This window comes from Pectinophora gossypiella, chromosome 11, assembly GCF_024362695.1.
Source record: "Pectinophora gossypiella chromosome 11, ilPecGoss1.1, whole genome shotgun sequence".
In the NCBI taxonomy this organism is placed as follows: domain Eukaryota; kingdom Metazoa; phylum Arthropoda; class Insecta; order Lepidoptera; family Gelechiidae; genus Pectinophora; species Pectinophora gossypiella.
The window spans coordinates 1,491,608-1,513,821 of record NC_065414.1 but is presented as its reverse complement, the minus strand read 5'-3'; the positions used below and the strand labels follow the sequence as shown (position 1 = coordinate 1,513,821).

The 22,214-nt window shown below is 38.6% G+C and overlaps 1 protein-coding gene across 2 annotated transcripts in view; it reads left to right on the top strand.

Annotated features, from left to right (window-relative positions):
* LOC126370647 (mucin-12) overlaps positions 1 to 22,214 on the top strand; it is a 121,952-nt gene that overhangs the window by 57,959 nt on the left and 41,779 nt on the right. For both annotated transcript variants that reach the window (XM_050015606.1, XM_050015607.1), the window contains exon 2: positions 2,509 to 2,540. The gene's annotated coding sequence lies outside the window, so the exon portion shown is untranslated. The remainder of the gene's footprint in view (positions 1 to 2,508; positions 2,541 to 22,214) is intronic.

Below are 22,214 nucleotides of genomic sequence, written 5' to 3'. Positions count from 1 at the left end.
TAGCCGTAAAAACACCTCCACCAACCCGCAGTGGGGCAGCGTGGTGGAGTATGCTCCATACCCTCTCCGGTTGATTGAGAGGAGGCCTGTGCCCAGCAGTGGGACGTATATAGGCTATTCATGTTATGTTATATTTTTTAAACAGTTTTTTAATCTTTGCGTAAGCCTCAGTTGATTACTTCAGCTCGGTATAAGCCTAGCTCTACTACGGTCCTAATTACTGCCGCATTGAGCAATAGCATTAGGCTTGCTTTGCGCAACTTTAACTCCAAGTTGTTTATGTCTGCCTGGTACTCTGTGACGACGATCAGGAGGGTTAAAAGGCCACATTGAAGCAATTCATCTAAGAAAGCAATATTGCAATTTGACATTTGATTGCATTGCGCACTTAGTTTTATATGCGCAAATATCAAATTGCAATATTGCGTTTTTATGTGGGCACTTAACTCCCCAGGAGGGTTCAAAAACTAGATTTAGATTTGTACGCGTATGTAGGTATGTCTATCTGTAGTATTATAAACTGCATGTCCCCTTATCACGTAGGTCAGCTGGAAGAAATCTCTTTTTTAGAGATAAGCTTACCTGTACTGTCTGATTTCTTTGCGTGTTTCTTTTTTTTTTTTTTCTTTTATTAAATAAAAATAACAACCTTAATCTAATACAATTTACTGTCCACCAAAATGGAGGGCCATTTGAACGTGGACTAGCCATCATCACTGGCGTGACGTACAAAGAAGTATTATTATATTATCCAAGATCGACAATTAGTTGAGTGTAGGTACGCAGCGTGAGCACATCTCGTCACACACACACACACACCGATATAACTTACAATAACCTATTATGCGTTATACAATTCAAACTTGCAAACGGGTATCTGCAACATCGCATACCTAATATACCTCTAGAAGAAAACAGTTCAAGTCAGTTTGAGTACACAACTCGACTGATGAGCAAAACTTATACCTCATGTTTTATGTTTTTCATATAAAACTCTTTTATTTTAGTTTTAACGGAGCTATTTTTTTTCAGATTCTTTAAATGCAGTGGTAAACAGTTCCAAATCTTCGATATAATGTATTTACTAGTACGTTGTCCGTAAAAATTAAGGTAACGAGTTACCCTTAATTTGTCCATATCGACAGATCTGGTCCATTTCTTTTGTACAATCCTTTCCTTTATGTCTTCATTAAAATAGTGTATGTAGTCTTTCTGTATTCTATTGTGTACAAATAAATAAATAAATAAAAATAAATAAAAACCGACATCAAAGCAATTCATCTAAAAAAGCAATATTGCTGTTTGACATTTGTTTGAATTGCGCACTTAGGTAGGTATATGCGCTGGTAAGATGGTGAATTGCTTTAATATAGCCTTTTACCCCCCCCCCCCCCCCCTCCCCCGAAGACATTCACAACACTGACATAATACATTACATTTTATTATTATTATTATTTATTTTAAATACCGTGGTAGTCCAATTAGTAGAGAACGCTTGCCTCTTTGAGATCGCAGGTTCGAATCCAGCACAGGCCCAAACGGGCCTTCCCTATGGATGGATAGGGAGATCGGGCCTTAAACCACCACGCGGGCCCAGTGTGGATTGGTGGTTATTAACGACTGCTAATGCAGCCGGGACCAACGGCTTAACGTGCCTTCCGAAGCACGGAGAAGCTCGAGATGAAAACTTTATTCTTGAATATGTTTTCAAATTCGTATGATCATAAATGATTATCACGTGCTGAGCGGTGAAGGAAAACATCGCGAGGAAACCCACATTCCCGAGAAATGCATTTTCGGAGATCTGTGTGGGTTGGAAGGTCAGACAGGCAGTCGCTTCTGTAAAAAACCGGACCTGTCAAAAACGGGATAATGCTATCACTATATGAAATACTGTTAATATCATTGATATTAAAACCCTTTTTACACATTAATGCATTTAGGTAAACAGTTATCAAATACTTATGTCGATCCTTATCTTTTCTAATGCACTACAAGCATTAAAACAATTTATATAACAAAATTCCCTTATTGTATATTAAAGTAAAGGACAGTAACCTTTCAAACCTAGCGCCAACTAATACACAATGGTCTGCCTCTATGTTAACTAAATATCACTCTTAAATCACTGGACGTAGGTCTTATATTAATTTTTGTCTGGTATTACAAATAGTCATACGACCGACTGAAAATGATCCGTAAAATTAAGGCTTAGAGGTGTTAAAATAGATCAAACTGTAATGGTCAGTAACAATCCAATTTTAAAAGAGCTCTAAAATTACTTGATTTATACGATATGAGGGGTCATTTTCTGTTGGCATTCGGGTCATAGGGTAGACGTTCCATTTGTAGACATTCGACTGTAGTTTCGAACACGCAACGTTCCAATAAGGGACATTAGTAATTTACGTGATAATTTGGGGCCCTTTGGTATTCCCGTGTTTGTAGGTTAAGCTTAAAAAAATTGAGGAAGTCGGATTCTAATAATGGTGATTTTTTTTGTTGCAGAATGGTTCCGGAGCCGCCACGTCGATAGGAAGGTAACTATAAGAATACGAATAAAATAAATTTAACAATCAATGATATTAACAGTATCGGTCAAGGAATCAAACTAATCGTCATAGTTTCGATAAATATGTATATTACACTTTTTAATTCTATGCTTTTGCGGTGGAAAATTTCACTTGATATTAACTCAGAATGCTGAATCATCCCTCTCAGTTTTCGTTACGATGTAACTAACACCCCGTGCAAGTACGGTCACGAGCATTCATATGTATACACTTTGGTACCATGTCACATTAACTTTTTTTTTAAACTACTAAACAATTAAAATAAAAAAGGTACTTAAATCTATTGCTCGCTCGATGCGCCGACCTTTCCTCAGTCAAGTCTGAGGCCGCGACATTGCCGGGTTCCGCCGATTGTATTCTAATCCTATTATTAATAACCTCTCACTTCTAATCCCTACTGCGGTGGGCAGTTTTTTATCATACGGTTTTTTTTTGGTTTTCCCCAAAGGGTAAGGCAAAGGGAACTATGCCCACAGCCATGTCTTATGTATTTTCTTGATGATGATTAATGAAATGATGAAAGGTGATTACGATGAATGATGAAACCTAAGCCCCCATCTTCGGAGTAGACTCCTTCCAAGTGAGTCCGGCCAAGTAGTTAATGCCATCTGCGGCAAATCAATAAGTCACATCAAAAAAGGACATCACAATTTGAGTTTGATAAGCTTGTAGACAAGTGATATGTTGCATATGCATGCTGATTATTGTAGTCACATTACCGATTACCGCTTATCCAACGTAATCGAGTGTAATCTGGTCATTAGTGAATCTTGTATCAAATTACGCCGTAATCTCGGTTCTTGTCCACTTAGCTGATAGATTATTAGTTGGTTGACAGTTAACTTGAATGAAGCTCATGTTTATTTATTAGGCTAATTTTCTACTAGTCAAATCAGTTACTTTTTACTCGAGGAAACTCACATTCCTGAGAAATGCATTTTCGGAGGTATGTGACCTAACCTGTATTGGGCTGGTTTTACCTTCGCGGGTTGTAAAGTCAATTGGAGAAGGCTTGACTCTCATGTTGAGGTCACAGGTTCCAATCCCAGCACAGGCCTAATTAAAACAACAATTTTCGAACATGTTCTTGAACTCATGTTTGGATCATAAATGAAGGTAAAGGAAAACATCGTAAGGAAACCCACATTCTCGAGAAATGTGTTTCAGAGGTATGTGACCTGTCCTGTATTGGGTTGGATTCCCTTTGCAAATTTGAAGATCAGACAGGCAGTCGCGTTTGAAAAAAACCGAATCTGTCAAATCTTCAGGTTAGGTAAGCGGACCCTGTGAAAAACGGGATCATAGCTGGCGGGGAGTGAGTGTATTTTTTTTTACCTTTGATGGGTTTGATCTTGGCCCCAGACTTGCCCGAAGGCATTGACGAGGCCTAAAATGGAGCTCGCTCAGAAGGTACCCGTTCACTCTGGCCCTGAAAGCACCCGGGATATATGCATTCGGAAATACAGAAGACGACAGAGAATTGCACTCCTTAGCAGTGCGCATATTGAAGGACGATGCGAAGCGCTTTGTGCGAATAGTTGGGATATCCACCAAATAGGGATGGAACCCGGCCGTCTGGAAGTCCGAAGATAAAAAAGATGGTGGAATGAGCTAGTGTAGATCACGGGCACACTCTCCGAAGTGCAGTCTGTAGGATACCCACATCATCATCATCAGCCCATTAACGTCCCCACTGCAGGCGCACGGGCCTTCCCTATGGATGGATACGAGTAGGGAGAACGGGCCTTCAACCATCACACGGGCCCACATAATGGCGACGTATTTACTATAAATCTCTGCCTATCTTTTTAAGTCACAGGCTTGATGCTATGTTATGTGTCATCAATTATCGAATCTTGGTAAAATATAGTAAATATATCGAGCAATGAGTGCACAGTGGTACATGTATTCTGCGTCTCGTGCTGAGGAATGGTGAGAGAAAGCGTAAAGCTGCCCGCTGGACCGCGACCGCTCTCGGAGACTACCAGGGTTGCCAGGAGTGTTCACACATTTTTTTTCTGGGAGGTTTTGGACTGCGACTCTCGCAAACAAATACCTAATACTACGTATAGAATGTTCCGGCCAAGTAGTTAATGCCATCTGCGGCGACAATAAGTTAGGTAGTATGAAAAAAAAAAACCACGTATCGAACGGTAACTCTCCGCCCCGCACGAATTCGTTTCAAGCGTCGACCTTACCCCCTCTGAGTCTTTACTTTAGTCTTGAATGGTCGTAAGTCGGTAAGGACTCCTATCTCCCTAAGCCGCACGCGATAAGAATGAGATTTTGTACCTATATCACACCCCGGACACTTCATACAAACAACCTTGTTCTACACAGACATTATCGTACACGCGCATCTGTGTGTGTGACGTCTGACATCCATACGATTCAAGTCTAAACTATGTCCGAGGGGGGGTAAACCTAGTTCAGACGCTGGTGGGGAGCGGAGAGTTGCCGTTCTATAAGTAGTATTAATCCTAATTCTATGGTCCAGAGAAACGCGGGGCGTCGAGGGTTCCGTCACGCGGTCAAATCAACACATAAACAATATGGTAATCTGGTAACATATGGTAATCAAGTAGATTGTTTTATGTTTACGCGGTTATTATCATAATTAAAACACATAATAACGGGTTCTTACCGCGTTTAAATCAGGGACACGAGTCATCCCGTGATCATGGCACTTGCAACAGTGTCGAAATATCGGGAGTCTCATATCCCTGATTTAAACGCGGTAAGAACCCGTTATTATAATATGTTTTAATTAATCAAGTAGATGCTCCTCGTCTATGGAGTTGCTTCGTTTTGTAAAAGAAGATATTGAGTAACAGCCCTGTCGTAGTGTATAATGATGCACCACGGCTCGTGAGTGACAACACTGGTGTGATCTTATTATGTGCGACTCACATACATCACTCGACAAAACATTAAATTGTATCTGTTTAGATTTGTATGGGCTTAGAGAAAGGCAAAACCTTTTAGAAGATATTTAAGTAATTTAAAAGTCACGCTGTTGTCGCTGTTGCATTTTCGTTTTATTACTTCTTTACTTTATCATTATGTTTCGTTTTAAGAGACGTGTGTACCTGGGTAAAATAAGGAATAAGGCGGGTATGTTAAGCCTTGGTCCCGGTTACTACTTACTGCTTACTTAAGTACGTAGTCGTTACATGAGTCATGTCAGGGGCCTTTAACCAGCCAAAGGCCCTTGACATGGCTTATTTAACGACTACTAACTTACATCAGTAAGTAGTAACCGGAACCAACGGCGTAACGTGCCTTCCGAAGCACGGATCATCTTTCTTTCGGACAATCAGGTGGTCAGCCAAACTAGGGACCACAAAGTGATTTTCATGATGTATCTCTACCGAGATTTGAACCCGGGACCTCCGGATCGTGAGCCTAACGCTCAAACCACTGGACCAAGGCCGTTGCTGCTTATCATACCGAGCATGTCGTTAATATGATATTATGGATATCCACGCCTTATATTGAAAATCAAGAAAGCGCCTTTTACAAAAATCATATTCTGATGTTATTTTTTTCAACAAAACAAGTAGAGTAGGTTATTTATCCCATCACAAACACATAATATACCTACGTGCCTTACAATATTTGGCAATATTCTACTTACGTATTATATGCTGTGGTTTTGGCTAGTTGCGAGTTGCGACACTGCTCTGACATTCACACTCTGTATACTGTGGTAATTTGTCTCGTAATTTATCTGCAACTTAAAAATCTTATACCATACGTCCCAAATAAGTCAGTTTCTTAAATAATACAAGTACGTACAGTACTGTTTTTATTTATTACTCACTTCTTCTATCGTGTGGGTTGTGAGGTGGTGTACCAACCTCATCACCCCGAGAGATCCTCGAGATAAGGAGATATTTAAATATATTAAAAAATATGTCTATCTCACTTACTAGAAAAATATAAAATAGAAGGTAAATTTAAAACTTACAACGTGTAGGAAAAGTTCTTATTTTTTTGCGTTAGGTAAGCATGCTATGAATTATACGTTACCCATGCTAGGGCTTCGCTTCAAGCATATTTGGCACAACACCCCACAAGGAGTTCTAATCGCGCTCTCATTCTCCCAGATGTAGGCAGCGATATAATGACGTCATTAGAACGCCGAGTAAAGTAATTGTTGAGATCGACGACAACGATAAACCGGAACGTACGACCCGAATGCTAGGTCGTGTGCCCGTGCGCATTTGGCGTGATGTGCTTTGTAAGATGGGGAGATTCTTAAATGTAGTTCATAGTTTTCTATTCATAGTTCCTTTTTTTGACGTGACTTATTGTAGACTTGCCGCAGATGGCATTATCTACTTGGCCGGACAAATGGGGAGCGCTGAAGGCTCTCACCCGGTACAACGTTTAAGACAACAGGCCTGAGTGTGCCCAGATGGGCGCGAACCTCAATTGCAAGTAGCATCAAATTTTACACGAATTGCTACACTAAAACGCGATATGCGTTACCAAGAGACTCGTTTAGATTTATGTATTCATGATAGTGTTTTGTTTTAGCATAGACCTAATAAAATAATTTGAGCAGATCTGTGCCAAACAATGACACGTTTAAAAGTTGTTTATGTTGGTTTTCTTCCTTTACTCATCTTCTTCTTCTATCGTGTGGGTTGTGAGGTGGAGTACCAACTTTATCAAGCCTGGTGGCAGGGTTACTCATCATATCCCTATCACTCATAAAAAGAAATCAATAAATACCTTTGCGCCCGGATCCACCCGCGGGGGCTTATTTGACTAAATAGATTGTTATTGTCTATTTTATCAATAAATTAAATAAATCAATATTATTATTTTTTATTTTGACTCATACTACTTTGACAGGACCCACTTCTTTAACCAGAAATTAATTGACATACTTATACCGAGTGTTAGTGACATCGTGACGAAAACTTTGTGTTAATACGAACCATGATTTTCAGTTGTTGTCACGTGGAATTTTCCGTCACAAAAGTATGGAACTGAATATACATACATACATAAACTCACGCCTATTTCCCACCGGGGTAAGCAGAGACTATAGAATTCCATTTGCTTCGATCCTGACACACTTCTCTTGCTTCCTCCACATTCATCAATCGCTTCATACACGCACGCCGGTTCAGAGTAGATCGTATTGAACCTTTTCTAAGGACATCAAAAACTGGAACTGAATATAATATTAAAAAACAAAAAACTTCATGAATTTTCCGACAGGAAATTCCACTTGACATCAACTCAGAATCATGGTCTGAATCATCCCCCTTTGCATTTGTTACGGTGTCACTAACACCCATACATACTTGTAGACCCGTGCTAGATTCGAACCTGCGACTTTACAGTGAGTCACGGTTACTACTTACCACCATAAGCCATGTCAGGGGCCTTTGTGGGCTCAATAATAACCCTGACATCAGGGTTGATGAGGTTGGTAATTCCCCTCACAACCCACACGATAGAAGAAGACGAAGACTGTATACCTGATAGTTTTAAGTGCTTAAATAATTATAATTTTAAAGGCAAAATTAACGAGTGATTGTGTGCAAAGCAGTATTACAGTGTCAAAGAGTTGATAATGAATAAGTGTGAAATGTGACAGTGTTATGGCTTCTTTCGACCTAATCATTAGTATTATTTATGATCTGTGGTATCGTCGACGCCGATGAGAATTTCGCATGGACAGGAGGAGTTGGTGGTATAATGGTTAAACTCGTCCCAGTTTGACAAGTGCTGCGGATTTAAGTCCCGTTCGATTCAGATTTTTTTTCGATTTAATTTATCTTTGTTTTATTACTGATATATAAATCACTCTTATATAGACAAAAACTATTTTTGATGCCATTATAAGTCTTTAAAAAGCTCTATATGGCCTGGTAGCTGTAAAATGTATTTTCGAACCACAGGATGTCTAATTTAATAGTCAATCGGTCTGGATACTTTTCAGGTCCTCGTAAACTTTAACAATTTTAGTGATTTTTCTAACAATAGACCGCGAACACCTAACTTTTTAAGTAGGTACTTACTCAATTAGGAAACAAGTTATAGAATCGTAAGAGAAAACACAGTAATAAAGTAAACGAACCATAAAATAAATCCGTTTTACTATGTCGAATCAAATTCGTACTGTGATATAAAAGGGACGAATTTTCGATTATGATACTTTATCATAATCGAAAAGGGACAGCGACCTCTTATATAATCGAATCGGTTATGATTATAGAATAGATAAAGTCGATTTTCTTGTTATGATTATGGTCAGCAGTCGTCATTGAAGGGTCGTTGCGGTTCGAGAAAATAATAACGAATCGTGACTAACAGAGTTGCCAGCAGTGGATTATGTAGGAATGGAGTTGATGGAAACATCGTGAGGAAACCTACATTCCCGAGAAATGCATTTTCGGATGTGACCTAACCTGTATTGGGCTGGTTTTCCCTTCGCGGGTTGGAAGGTCAGACGGGCAGTCGCTTCTGTAAAAAACCGGACCTGTCAAATCATCAGGTTAGGTAAGCGGACCCCGTGAAAATCGGGATGATGCTAGGGGGATGATGGGGAATTGTACTGATGATTTTGGATCCTACTAGTCGAATTCAAATTCAAAAATATATATAACTAGCTTTTACCCGCGACTTCGTCCGCATTTATAAGTTTTTTTTTGTTTTTTCCCGGCTGTAAGTCCCCCTGCAACAATGTCCCACTATCGTGTTCCGGTCCTCAACTTCATATCAAAATTTGTTCAAAAGCAACCTAAGCACATAATGGATAGCTCCGAATGTTTCCTTAGTAAATATAAAATGTTTGACAGTGTGACATCCGCAATAATAATAATCCTACATTATTATAAGTAGTATAATAATGTAGGAAGGTAAAAATAAAAGGCCTTATTACTATAGTACATTTTTGTAAACTATGTTCTTTGTTTTTCCCTCTCTGGCCAACACATAGAGATTCTGTGGACTTGAAACACGTGAGCAAGCCACGTATAATTGGCCGTGAGAAAAACAACTCTTTTCTAAATGAATGCCAGCTACTTTTAATGTTTGCCCCTGAGCTTTATTTATCGTCATAGCGAATGCGATTTTCAGCGGAAACTGTAATCTCTTAAACTGGAATGGCAAATCTGTCGGAATTATGGGTATACGGGGGATTAAAACATTCTCTCCTTTTGCCATTCCAGTCATAATGATTGCTTTTACAATATTGCGACCGAGGTGTGTTACTTGCAACCGTGTGCCATTACACAGTCTTGGTGCATCTAAATTCCGCATCAAAAGGACAGGAACGCCTAGTTTCAGCCTCAGTTTGTGTGAAGGTACTCCCGACAGTTCTAAAGAATTAAGAAATTCAACAGGGTATGATGTTACTTGTTCAGTATCCATTACAGTGTCTACAGAGAGAAACTCAACAATATCACCTTCCACGCGTGACATAATTTGCTCGTTTATCTGTCCCACCATTTCATTCGTCGGCGCTAAAATTGCTCTTTCACATAACCATTCTATATTCCTCATATTAGTTAGCAGTTCGCTATAGACGAAGTTATTTAGATCATCTGGATTATGCACAACATTGCAGAATTCACGATCCAATGTAATCATGCCATTACCATCCTTTGCCATACGATCTTCTCCAATTTTAAGAAGAGCAGCAGTATATTGTCCAGATTGTACATCATTGTGTAGTTGCACTCTCATATTTGTAGACAGACTAAACGTTTTTACGTGCACCCATAACCTTGACGCTTTTAAACACGCATTTATTTCATCTGCAGGGGTGCCTTTAGTGATAACCGGCAAAGTCTGTCTAAAATCGCCCGCTAAAAGTACTACCATCCCTCCCATGATATTTGGATTACTCTTGATGTCTTTCAAAGTCCGATCTAGAGCTTCAATTGCTCTTTTATGGGACATGGTACACTCATCCCAAACTAATAATTTACATTGCTGCAACATACGTCCACGCTCGCTGTTTTTACTTATATTACAGACTGGCATTTCTTCTTGGGCTAAGTTTAATGGCAGTTTAAGCACCGAATGTGCCGTTCGACCACCATTGAGCAGAGTGGCGGCTATTCCGGAAGAGGCAATTGCTACAGCAATTCCTTTATCTTTTCTGATTTGGGCTAAAAGCAAGTTTAAAAGAAAGGTTTTTCCCGTGCCTCCGGGAGCATCCAAAAATAACAAACCACCTTCGCCATCTTCAATTTTTTTGACAACATTGTCAAATACTAACCTTTGTTCTGGGTTCAAACGTGGAACAGACTCTGTTAATTGTTGTTGTAAGGAAGCAGTATCGTAATCTAGTTCCCGTATTAAATCGCTACTGATTTCCTCGGTTCTCTGTGGTCTGATCATTCCATAATCTGATAAATCCTTTCCAGAAATTGTTTTAACCTGGTCTTCAATTTTTGTCAGACCCTCATTGTAAATTAAATCACTGTACGTGATATTGGGATTTTGCTCTTGTAATCTGTGCAATATATCGTCCGTCATATCATGTTTGTATTTATCCCACAATTGTTGAGGATTTGAAAGACCACATGTCGCTACTAATACAGCAAATAGCTCTCTCATCTTGCCTGCTGATCTACATTGAGCAGCTTCTTCCAGTGTCACATCCCAATGGTTGTCATTCTCCAGTAATCCTCTTGCCTCACATGCCTCTCGAAATGTAGGATAGTCTTGTGTGTTGTATTTTTTTAGATCATTGAAAGAGGTAGGACCGCGCACATGGTGTAAAAGCATGCGTAGACAAAAACATTCCATGTTACTAACATGAACTGTATAAACTCGTCCTAAAGCATCTCCAGATTTGACGCCAGGCCAATCCTGAACAGAAGTACCTTGAATGCGGCGTTTCCAAGTTTTCCTACTTGCATCCCAAGTATAATACCTCGGCACCTCGACATAAAGAAGAGTTTTTGCAAACTCATCTCTGATACAAAGATCAAAAAAAGCAGTGAGAGTGGTTTTTGGAGGAGTAGTTATTCGTTCGTGGAAATTGTGTTCATTAAAATAAACGCGTTCCCCATTTTCTAAATGCACGCTGAGATGTGTCACGGTGGGATGCCTTTCGTGCAACGGAAATCCTAACAGACGCCACACGGCTTCGTTGCTGCTGACATACCGACCAGACTGATAAGTTTGTACCTCATCTACGGGATTCGCAAGATCAGTATTTCTAAAATTGAAAATAGCTTGATCACTACCCTTGTTTATATATTTGCAGATATATTTGATGGCGCGTACTGAACTGCATGCCTCAACATTTATGTGGGCGTTAAACATTTTTGATAAAATTGGTGAATAGGGGACTACCCAACTATTATCAACCGTAACGTAGCTACCATTTCGGAGCTTCACGGTTGCTGTTCGACCTCCGTCTGCTGCCGCTCTTCTACGATATTGCGGGTATCCGTGGTCGTTGTGAACTGTCTCTTTCACTAACTTGCGAGGAAATTTTTTTGTGCATTTTCCGTCTTTCATGCAGGGGCACTGTGGATTTTCGGGTCCGCATGGACCGTGAATCATATTTTTTACAATAATGTCATGGAGAGTCTTGTCAATGTTAGGATCCGGTATTTCAGCGCTGATTATGTTATCTATTTGATCGGGTCGTAACTTATGTTTTAACCACAATAATATATGAACATGTGGCAGTCCACGTTTCTGCCATTCGATAGAGTACATAAAGCAGCGCGCTTCTCCGAACACTCGGCCTTTATTAATCACATCCATTAGTTTTTTAACTTTTAGTCTAAAAACTCTTGCGACTACATCATGTCTATCTATTGCGCTTTGCCCCGGCATCAACTCATTGACTATTTCGGGCCAGGCTGGGTTGCAAGTAAAGGTGACGAATAAGTCAGGGCGACCATGTGTACGCACATAAACAAACGCGTCCTGAGTATATTCGTGTAAGTACCGCGGGCTATTTACAAATGAAGACGGTAAAATGACCATGCGACCTAAGTTATTTGGATTCAAATTAGCGTCATTTGCCACAGCGTCTTGAAGATGGATGTAATTCTCTGCTCTTAGTTTAGTTTGATTTAATGATATGTACCGTAACCTCTCGCTTTCAACTTTAACGTACATGTCAACGTAAAACTGATTGGCCAGTTGCTTGCATCTTTGTACAATGTTAAAGTTGTTTTCTCGTATCATCATGTTGTAGGCATAAAAATCCATGCATGAAACCTTTTTGTTATGCAAGGGAAGACCTGTGACAGGATTAATTTGAGGAACTTGAAAGTGGTATCCCTCTTGTCCCTTACTAAATATGATCGGATATTGCAACGCATCATAAAATTTATGAGTATCAGGCACCCTGGTTAATGTGTCATCTCGGGCCTGTAAAACTATATCACGGGAAGCAAACTGTTCGCCTGTAACCATGGCTGCGACTTCATTTATTAACGGTGCATTATACCGCCTTTCATGTTCCCCACTTGGTATGCGATCGGGGTGCATCACCAACCTATAATCCTCTCCCGGCATTCTTTCTAGTGCTGTTTTGAAAGTATTGATAAGGCGATTATGTTCATGCAACATTCTCTGGATTTTTAAAACAGTATCCCTTTCGATTCCTTGTATATTTTGACACCTGCGATCAGCTTCGTTTTCCTCATCGCCCAAGAAATAAAGTTGCAAAAACTTTGGTTGTTCATTATTTGCGGGAAGTAAGGAACCAATCCTGTGATACACCTGTCCTTGGATGGTAAAAGTAGGTGAAAATCCAGGCATTACGACCTCCTTATCTACACCAAATGACGTCATCTGAAAGCAAGAATTATACTTTCTAATCCTGCTTAAAAACCGGCGCGATTCGTTACTGTCGTATAAAAGTAAAGATTTAAGAGGTTCCTCTGGCTCGCCAAGTAATGGAATTTGAACCTTTCCACCAGAACAGCACATACCTGGAGTTTCTTCTTTCCATTTCAGTGCTTCACAATATCTGCATTTTTTATCCATTCTCCCAATGATAACCAATCGGTGATTAACATAGTCGATCAAAGGATCATACTCAAAAGCGGCACCATTAAATGCCTCCCACGTACTCATTGAAAACGTACGTCTTCTTTCTGCCTGCCGTTCAGCATTTAAAAGACGTCGTCTTTGTGAATCTTCGTCAGTCTCTGCCGCAATCAATTGCGCGTGACGTTCGGCATCTAAAACTCGACGTGTCTGAGTCTGTTCTACTGTCTCAGCAGCTCTTTGAGATGCGTGGCGTTCAGCATCCAGGGTCTGACGGGCCTGAGTCTGCGTAAACGTCTCAGAGGCCCTTTGAAATGCGTGGCGCTCAGCATCTAAGGTTTGTCGGACTTGAGTCTGCGTATAAGTCTCAGAGGCCCTTTGAGATGCGTGGCGTACAGCATCCAGGGTCTGACGGGCCTGAGTCTGCGTAAACGTCTCAGAGGCCCTTTGAAATGCGTGGCGCTCAGCATCTAAGGTTTGTCGGGCTTGAGTCTGTGTAAACGTCTCAGAGGCCCTTTGAGATGCGTGGTGCTCAGCATCTAAGGTCCTACGGGTTTGAGTCTGCGTATAGGTCTCAGAGGCCCTTTGAAATGCGTGGCGTTCAGCATCCAGGGTTTGACGGGCCTGAGTCTGTGTAAAACTCTCGAAAGCCCTTTGAGATGCGTGGCGTTCAGCATCCAAGGCCCGACGGGCCTGACTCTGCTCTAAGGTCTCAGACGCTCTTTGAGTCGCATGACGCTGAGAATTTAACATCTGACGCGTCTGAGTCTGCTCTTCAGATTCTTGGCTTCTAGCAACTTTTGCAGTTCGAGCTCTGCTAGAACTACGGCTTAGATTGGATTTACGTTTGCGTGGCATATCGAAAACAATAATTAAAGATTTTTAAAATCAGTAGTTTTAAAAACTACAACGTAAGACAATTTTTTATAAAAACTTCGATAAAGCAAACCTTTTTACTTAAAACCTAAATATCTAAATCAAACAATAACGTATTGAACCTAAACAACTATGCACCTGACAAATATTTTATACTTACCTAAAACCTAAATTAACTAAATAAATTCAAAAATATTAAATTTATGTACCACACCACAATACACAATTTTCTTCACTACTGGTACTACCTACTTATCTATCAAAACTAACATAAAAGTACTATAATAATAATGACAAAATCTATTACTAAACTAATTTACTACGAACTATAAACATCCTGATGTGAGCTAAAAAAACACTTTACCTAACCTACACATGAATTGAGAATTAACAAATGAAAGCGACTGAAAAAATAAAGAATAATACGTATCTGAGTAAGAAAAAGTTAAGAAAATACCTTTTTACTTAAAACCTAAATATCTAAATCAAACAATAACGTATTGAACCTAAACAACTATGCACCTGACAAATATTTTATACTTACCTAAAACCTAAATTAACTAAATAAATTCAAAAATATTAAATTTATGTACCACACCACAATACACAATTTTCTTCACTACTGGTACTACCTACTTATCTATCAAAACTAACATAAAAGTACTATAATAATAATGACAAAATCTATTACTAAACTAATTTACTACGAACTATAAACATCCTGATGTGAGCTAAAAAAACACTTTACCTAACCTACACATGAATTGAGAATTAACAAATGAAAGCGACTGAAAAAATAAAGAATAATACGTATCTGAGTAAGTAAAAGTTAAGAAAATACCTACATCTAACAGCTACCTTAACTACCTAATAATAAAAATATAACTAAGTTCTTAATAAAAATATGAAAATGACGTCAACTTGGACTCAAAAATAATAACCTACCAAATATTTATTTACTTAGATATCTAAAACAAAGGACTAAATTAAAGCTTAAAGACACTACGCGTAGACCGTAGTACCTATTTCAACTCGGAATTTAAAAAAAAGTTTTTAGCTAACCAAAAATACGCTACGAATAGGGTTTCGTAACGCAAAATTTCAATGCGGCGGATTACAGTGCGGCGACGACGTCTGCCCTCGCGTGTCTGCCCGCTTGGTATAATTTGAAGGTTTGCGTTATATTGAATTATTATATTGAATTATTTTCCGTCGTTGAATAGTAAACAAACTAAGTGTAGGTGTTATAATTTCGGTGATGAACTGATTACCTGTCCGTTTCTTTGTCTAAAATGAGTATTAACTTATCACTATGACTGATTACTGGGCTTAAAGTTCGTATAGATGTACTTATATCTAATTACGTCCTCAAGTTTAAAGCGTAGCTAGTTATGTAGTACTAAATTAATTCTGTGGTGTAGGTAATTAGATTTTATCTTATTTTATAATTTTATTTTTATTCTTATTCTTATCTGAATGTAATGTAACAGTCAGTTGAATAAAAAATCGTATACAAATCAGATCAATAATTTTGGCGTAAGTAATGTGATTCTAGAAAGAGTTTTAATGTTGTAGATAGGTAGCTATGTATAGGTTCCTGTGGGAATGAGATATCTTCCCGAAGTAAAAAGTAGTCTGAATTTTGGTACCTTCCTACCCTATAAGTTAAGTAGTGTGATGGAATGTCGCTAAGTTTCGATCCAAGTAAAACTGTTAAATAAAGGAAGACAGTTGCATCAAAATTTTATCATAAATTCCCTAAATTATGGCGCCTACCTACCCTCTAAGTTAGAAAAGTGATCAAATACTAACACTTGAAGTCTTAGTAACACTCAGTTTAAAAAATATATATATCAAAATCATTTCAGTAGCTATGGCGTCATGCCCTTCTTGACACGATCACGCTAGATTTCCGCAGGAATGAGGTATTTTCCCGCCGTAAAAAGTAGCCTGTGTCCGTGCCTAGGATTCTATCTTTAAATTAACCAAGTCTTATAAAAATCAGTTCAGACGTTAAGGCGTGAATGAGGTACACTATTAAAAATCACTAACTTAATTAGTTTTCTGCCTACTGCCTACGCCTTAAGTACGATAGCATGAATATTAATAGCCCATATCCTTTTTCAGGTTACTATCTATCACCTTACTAAATTTCATAAAAATCCGTTCAGCCGTTTAGGCATTATAGAGCAATACTCCCAGCAAAAACCATAAAAATAATCACTAACTCAATTCAGTTTTCTGCCTACTTCCTACCCCCTAAGAACGATGACGTGATTATTTTGATCTTTTATCGGTTTTTAGGTAACCATCTATTACCTTATTAAATTTCATCAAAATCCGTTCAGCCGTTTAGACGTGAAAGAGCAAAAATCCCAACAAAAACGACTAAAAATCACTAACTCAATTTGGTTATCTGCCTACTGCCTACCCCCTAAGAACGATGGCGTGATTATTTATAGCCTATGACCATTTCTAGGCTATCATCTATCACCATATCAAATTTCATCAAAATCCGTTCAGCCGTTTAGGCGTGAAAGAGTAACAGACAGACAGACAGACAGACAGACAGACAGACAGACAGACAGAGTTACTTTCGCATTTATAATATTAGTATGGATTCAGTAGGCAACATAGTTACACTTTGAATCCTCATTTTTTATGTAACGAACGTCTCATTCGCCTAAAATTACTGCAGCTTCTCACAACCTGTATAGCCGAGGAAAAGAAGCTGCAAGAAAAACTTCGTTACAAACACACACACACACACATACATAACATATACGTCCCACAGCCGTCTGTAGATTTAACCACGCTACTCTACGTTACTCACGTAACGCAGTGTAATGTGGGTTTGATATTGATTGCACATAGCATATAAAATCCACGCAGTTCTTTTTTTGACTTGACTTACTGTAGATTTGCCATTATTATATTATATTATGCCATTTGGAATTAAGGCCAAGTAGGCACTGAGGGCTCTCATCAGGTAAAATATATTTTTAATCCACGCAGTTTTTTTGACGTGACTTATTGTAGATTTTCCGCAGATGGCATTAACTACTTGGCCGGACAAATGGGGAGCGCTAAAAGCTCTCACCTGGTACAACGTTTAAGATAACAGACCTGAGGGTGCCCAGTTGCGCGCGAACCTCGGCTCAGGGCGTCGTCTGAGTGAGAATCCCCGCAGTGCAACCCAGTTCGTTGTATCAAGCGGTTGCACTATGGGACCACGGGTGGAAATGTTTCTTTTCCAATTACAACTTTTTTTTCTTACTGTGGATACTTACTTCACCTTTTGTAACTGTAAATTGCTGTGGGCAGATAAACCCCTGGTGAGAGGTTAATTTCGGTAATAGGTCTTAGTTGCACAAAATGCTTTTTTGCATTGAAATCCAGGTTATGTCGTTTGTATCTGTAATTGCGATAGATCTGTTTTTTCTCCTATACTAGGGAAATCAAAATTTTGCTTAAATAATTAAATACAAAATCTAGATGGATAAGATTAATATTATTATGAAGACGCCGGTTAAGTAAGTTGATCGAAGATTATTATTTGAAAGTAATGAACTGATTCTGGCTTTTTGGCATTGACGGGATAACAGAAGGAAAGGTGACAAAAACATTTCCTTTTCTCCATTTATTCATGAATTTTAATAAAGAAAAATGTAATAATAAGTGCGACATATTGTCACGTTTTTCTATGACGTCACAGGTTGCTTTTTCATACAAATTCCATAGTAATTTTGTGTGTTGACGTTTAGTAAAAAGTAACTGATTTGACTAGTTGGAAACTAGCCTATTGCACAATAGGAAATGACTTTGGCAAATGCTATCGAATCAATTGACGATCATTTAGTTAAACTACGGGTCACCACCACAATTGAATGGAAAGAACGAATGAATCAATGAGTTAGGAGTAATGAACGATTACGTCACAGATTCAACGAATGCTCGCTTAGTTTGAATGTTTACGTTTCTTTGATGGAATAGACCGGCTAAAAAACTCTTGCGCAAGATATGGACCAACTTGGCAAACATTTAACATAACATAAGCTCAAAACTATATCCCAATTGGGGTAGAGGTTCATCTATCGCAAGATACCAACACTTAAAACTTATACCAACAATTAAAAATGAATGAATAGGGGAAATTACATTTTCATTTAAAACTGTAGTAAGTATACACAGAAAATTAAATCGAAAAAGTCTGACTCAGATGGGTATTGAACCCGCAGCCCTTGACAAGCCGGGTCGGGAGTTTTAACCAATACACCATTAGGTACCAATCGGACGACATGACCTATTTTTTTCCTATTAGTCCGAATTGATCACAAGGAGTTGTGATCCAAGTGTGAATTCGAAAACATCATCATCTCCCTAGCATGATCCCGTCTTTCACGGGGTCCGCTTATCTAACCTAAAGATTTGACAGGTGCAGCATTTTTATGTCTAAATTGGGTGAACTAGTACAAGCAAATGTACGTAGCGGGAATCGCCGTTCGGGGAATCGCTGTCACCGCCATATTTAATTAATTTGTAATTTGAAGTCATATACAGCGTAGGCATAAAATTGTTTTATGATGTAAAACACACAACATGCAGGCTTATCAAATGTCGTGTCGTCTGCATAAAATATTATGAATATGGTTATAAAAACGTTTATTAAAAGTGTCGTGTATATGCTGCTTTGCTTTTGAGCTATTTGTATTTGTAGGTATTTTATATTACATCCGTGGTAGGCCAGTTGAAAGAACGCTTGACTCCTCACTGTTAGGTCGCCGGTTCAAATCACAGCACGACAGTTTTCGAATTCATGTTTGGATCATAAATGATTATCACGTGCTCGGCGGTGAAGGAAAACATCGCGAGGAAATCCAAATTCCCGAGAAATGCATTTTCGGAAGTATGTGACCTAACCTAAAGAAAAAAAAGGTTAACGTCGTGTCTTATAGGGAAGTCAAGGAATTGGTTATGATATGATTGGTTTTGATAGAATGGATCAGGTTTCACCACCACGGGGGTTTTTACCACGACTGAATAAATATATTTTAATAAAATATTATACCACGACTGAATAAATATATTTTAATAAAATATATTTATTCAGTCGTGGTAAAAACCCCCGTGGTGGTGAAACCTGATTGTCCGAAAAAGTAAGTTGATTCCGTGCTTCGGAGGGCACGTTAAGCCGTTGGTCCCGGCTATTAGCCGTAAAAACACCTCCACCAACCCGCAGTGGAGCAGCGTGGTGGAGTATGCTCCATACCCTCTCCGGTTGATTGAGAGGAGGCCTGTGCCCAGCAGTAAATGGCGAACGTCTCATCCGCCTAAAACTATTGCAGCTTCTCCCAACCTGTAAGAACCGCTTTAAGAACACCATCGGCACACTAGGGCCCTAGACGTTCTTAAAAAAAAAAAACTACGCTTGATGTGATTTTCTCAAACAAAACCTCAATTTCAATCTACGTAAAAAAAAACACAAATTTTTACCTCGAATGAAACTAGCTTGTTTATTGCGAGGTTTTATTAACAAAAATCACATACCTACAAATGTGATTTTTCAAAAATTCTCTTTTATGGTCTTCACTAAGATGACATTATTTGGATATGAAGTTAATTATCTCGCTCTTAGGTATAAAGGGTCGATTATGGTTGTAAGTTATCTGTTTGTCTATCAACAAATTCCATCAACCCACACAAAGGCGACATGGAACAAGGCAGACAAAACGACAGACGAAGGGAAAGTACAAACCGCCTCGAGACTCCTACTAACAACTAACAACTGCGACTAATAAGGAAACGACGCGACGGTTTGTGTTGTTATGCAACCAATAGAGATCACTGTAACACGTTACTGGGCACAGGAATAGACATATACATACATATAAACATACAAACGATTACGGAGATATCGAAAAAAGTCCAATTCAATTCAATTAATTTGTTTTCAAATAACCAATACATCAGATGCAAACCAATATACTTAATTCAATATACTTAAAGTTACAAGTTTTACTTAAGGTGATGTGTTTCAGTCAGCTAGGTAACGCTGCGTCAGTAGATGGCGTTACTTCTGCAGTTTTCGTATTTTTTTCCATTTATTCGTTTAGTGTTGAGTTCTGACCCAGTGAAATGTTAGGTGGCGAAATCTTACATACATTATCTTTAAGTTAAGCTACAATTTTGAAGTATTTACTGAAGATATCATATTGAAACATTGCATCAAAAGTTGGTGTCATTTCAATTTGTGTACAAACACGAAGCTGTCACACACACATGCGAACTAGGTTAGCTATTAAAAGAGATGCATAATTTGAAGTCTACTTCTAACTTCTAAATGGCGCATTTGGTAAAGCAGTAGCCGCCATTCTTAAGGTTCACGGTTCAAACCCAACTGCATGTTTTAATTGTTTTTACTTTTTGTATTTTTTTTTACAATTGAATTTGGCGAACCCGTCTATTTGTTACGGAATTTTCAAAAATTATCACTTTTACCAATAATATTATAATTAAGTATACAATAATTTACTTTGCACTAAAGTACCTTCCGTAATTTCCGTATTTTTTATTTTGTAAAATTCTAACAGGCATTAATCGCATCAGTGAACATGCGGCTAACTAAAAAACTACTGAACGGATTTTCATACGGTTTTCACCAATGAGTAGAGTGATTCATGGGCGTGCTTTAGGGTTTATAATTTATACAAGTATTTTTTTTGTATAAAATGGTTCAAAAATGATGATGAATGTCAAACATAATTATCGTTACAAATATAGCCGACTTGGAGCTTTCGGCGAAAACGCTGCCTGAGCCCATTGAGATATAACAAAACAACGTATGGTTGAATTGTTACTTTTTTGTAGGTATACCGAAAAGTCCACAATATGTCATAATAATTATATTGTGTATAAAGAATTGTGTATATGTATTGTATGATTTTACAAATAACGATCACAGTACAGTAATAATAAGGTAGATTTTTCCTAAATTGCGTAGGTTCAAACTTTGTCGCATCGCGTTTGAAAGATGTAATAGCGCTTCAGGACGTCCCGCAAGCACGGCGCTGATGTCGCAGTATCCGCATATAATTATTATGACTTGTCATTTAGTTCCAATAAAATCCGCGGGACTTCATACGTATTTCAGTGACAGCTGGTGATAGCATGCGGGACACTTAGCACCTAATCGAATTCTATGTTGTTTTCGCGCCCAGTCCAGACGACTCACAGCGCATTTCTGGACATATATTTACGTGTGGTGTTTATTGTTAGGTTAGTTAGTTCAGGTTAGGACGTCTTTTTATAACGAGGACGTTAAAAAAAGACGAGGCTGGGACGTATTGAAGTAGTATTTCCATATATACGCGGCCTGAAATGGGCTGTTTCGGGGACCTGAACTGGTTGCTGTCGAACTTATTATCACGTTTTCTTGATTAAAATTCATAAATAAGTCAAATAGAAAAAAGAAAAAAGATTTTATTTAGTATTAGATCTGTCATGATGTCTGTGATGTTTGTTTATTTTTTTTTTTTGGTTTGGTTTTCCCCGAAGGGTAAGGCAAAGGGAACTATGCCCATACAGCCATGTCTGACGTATTTTTTTTCTTGATGATTAATGAAATGATGAAAGGTGATGATGATGAAACCTAAGCCCCCACCCTCGGAGTAGACTCCTACTCCGAACCCCAAACGAATTAACTCAAAAGTCCGCATAAACTTTTGAGTTATGAAGCGGCTTCCTGACACGAAGCGAAAATAGGCAGATACACTT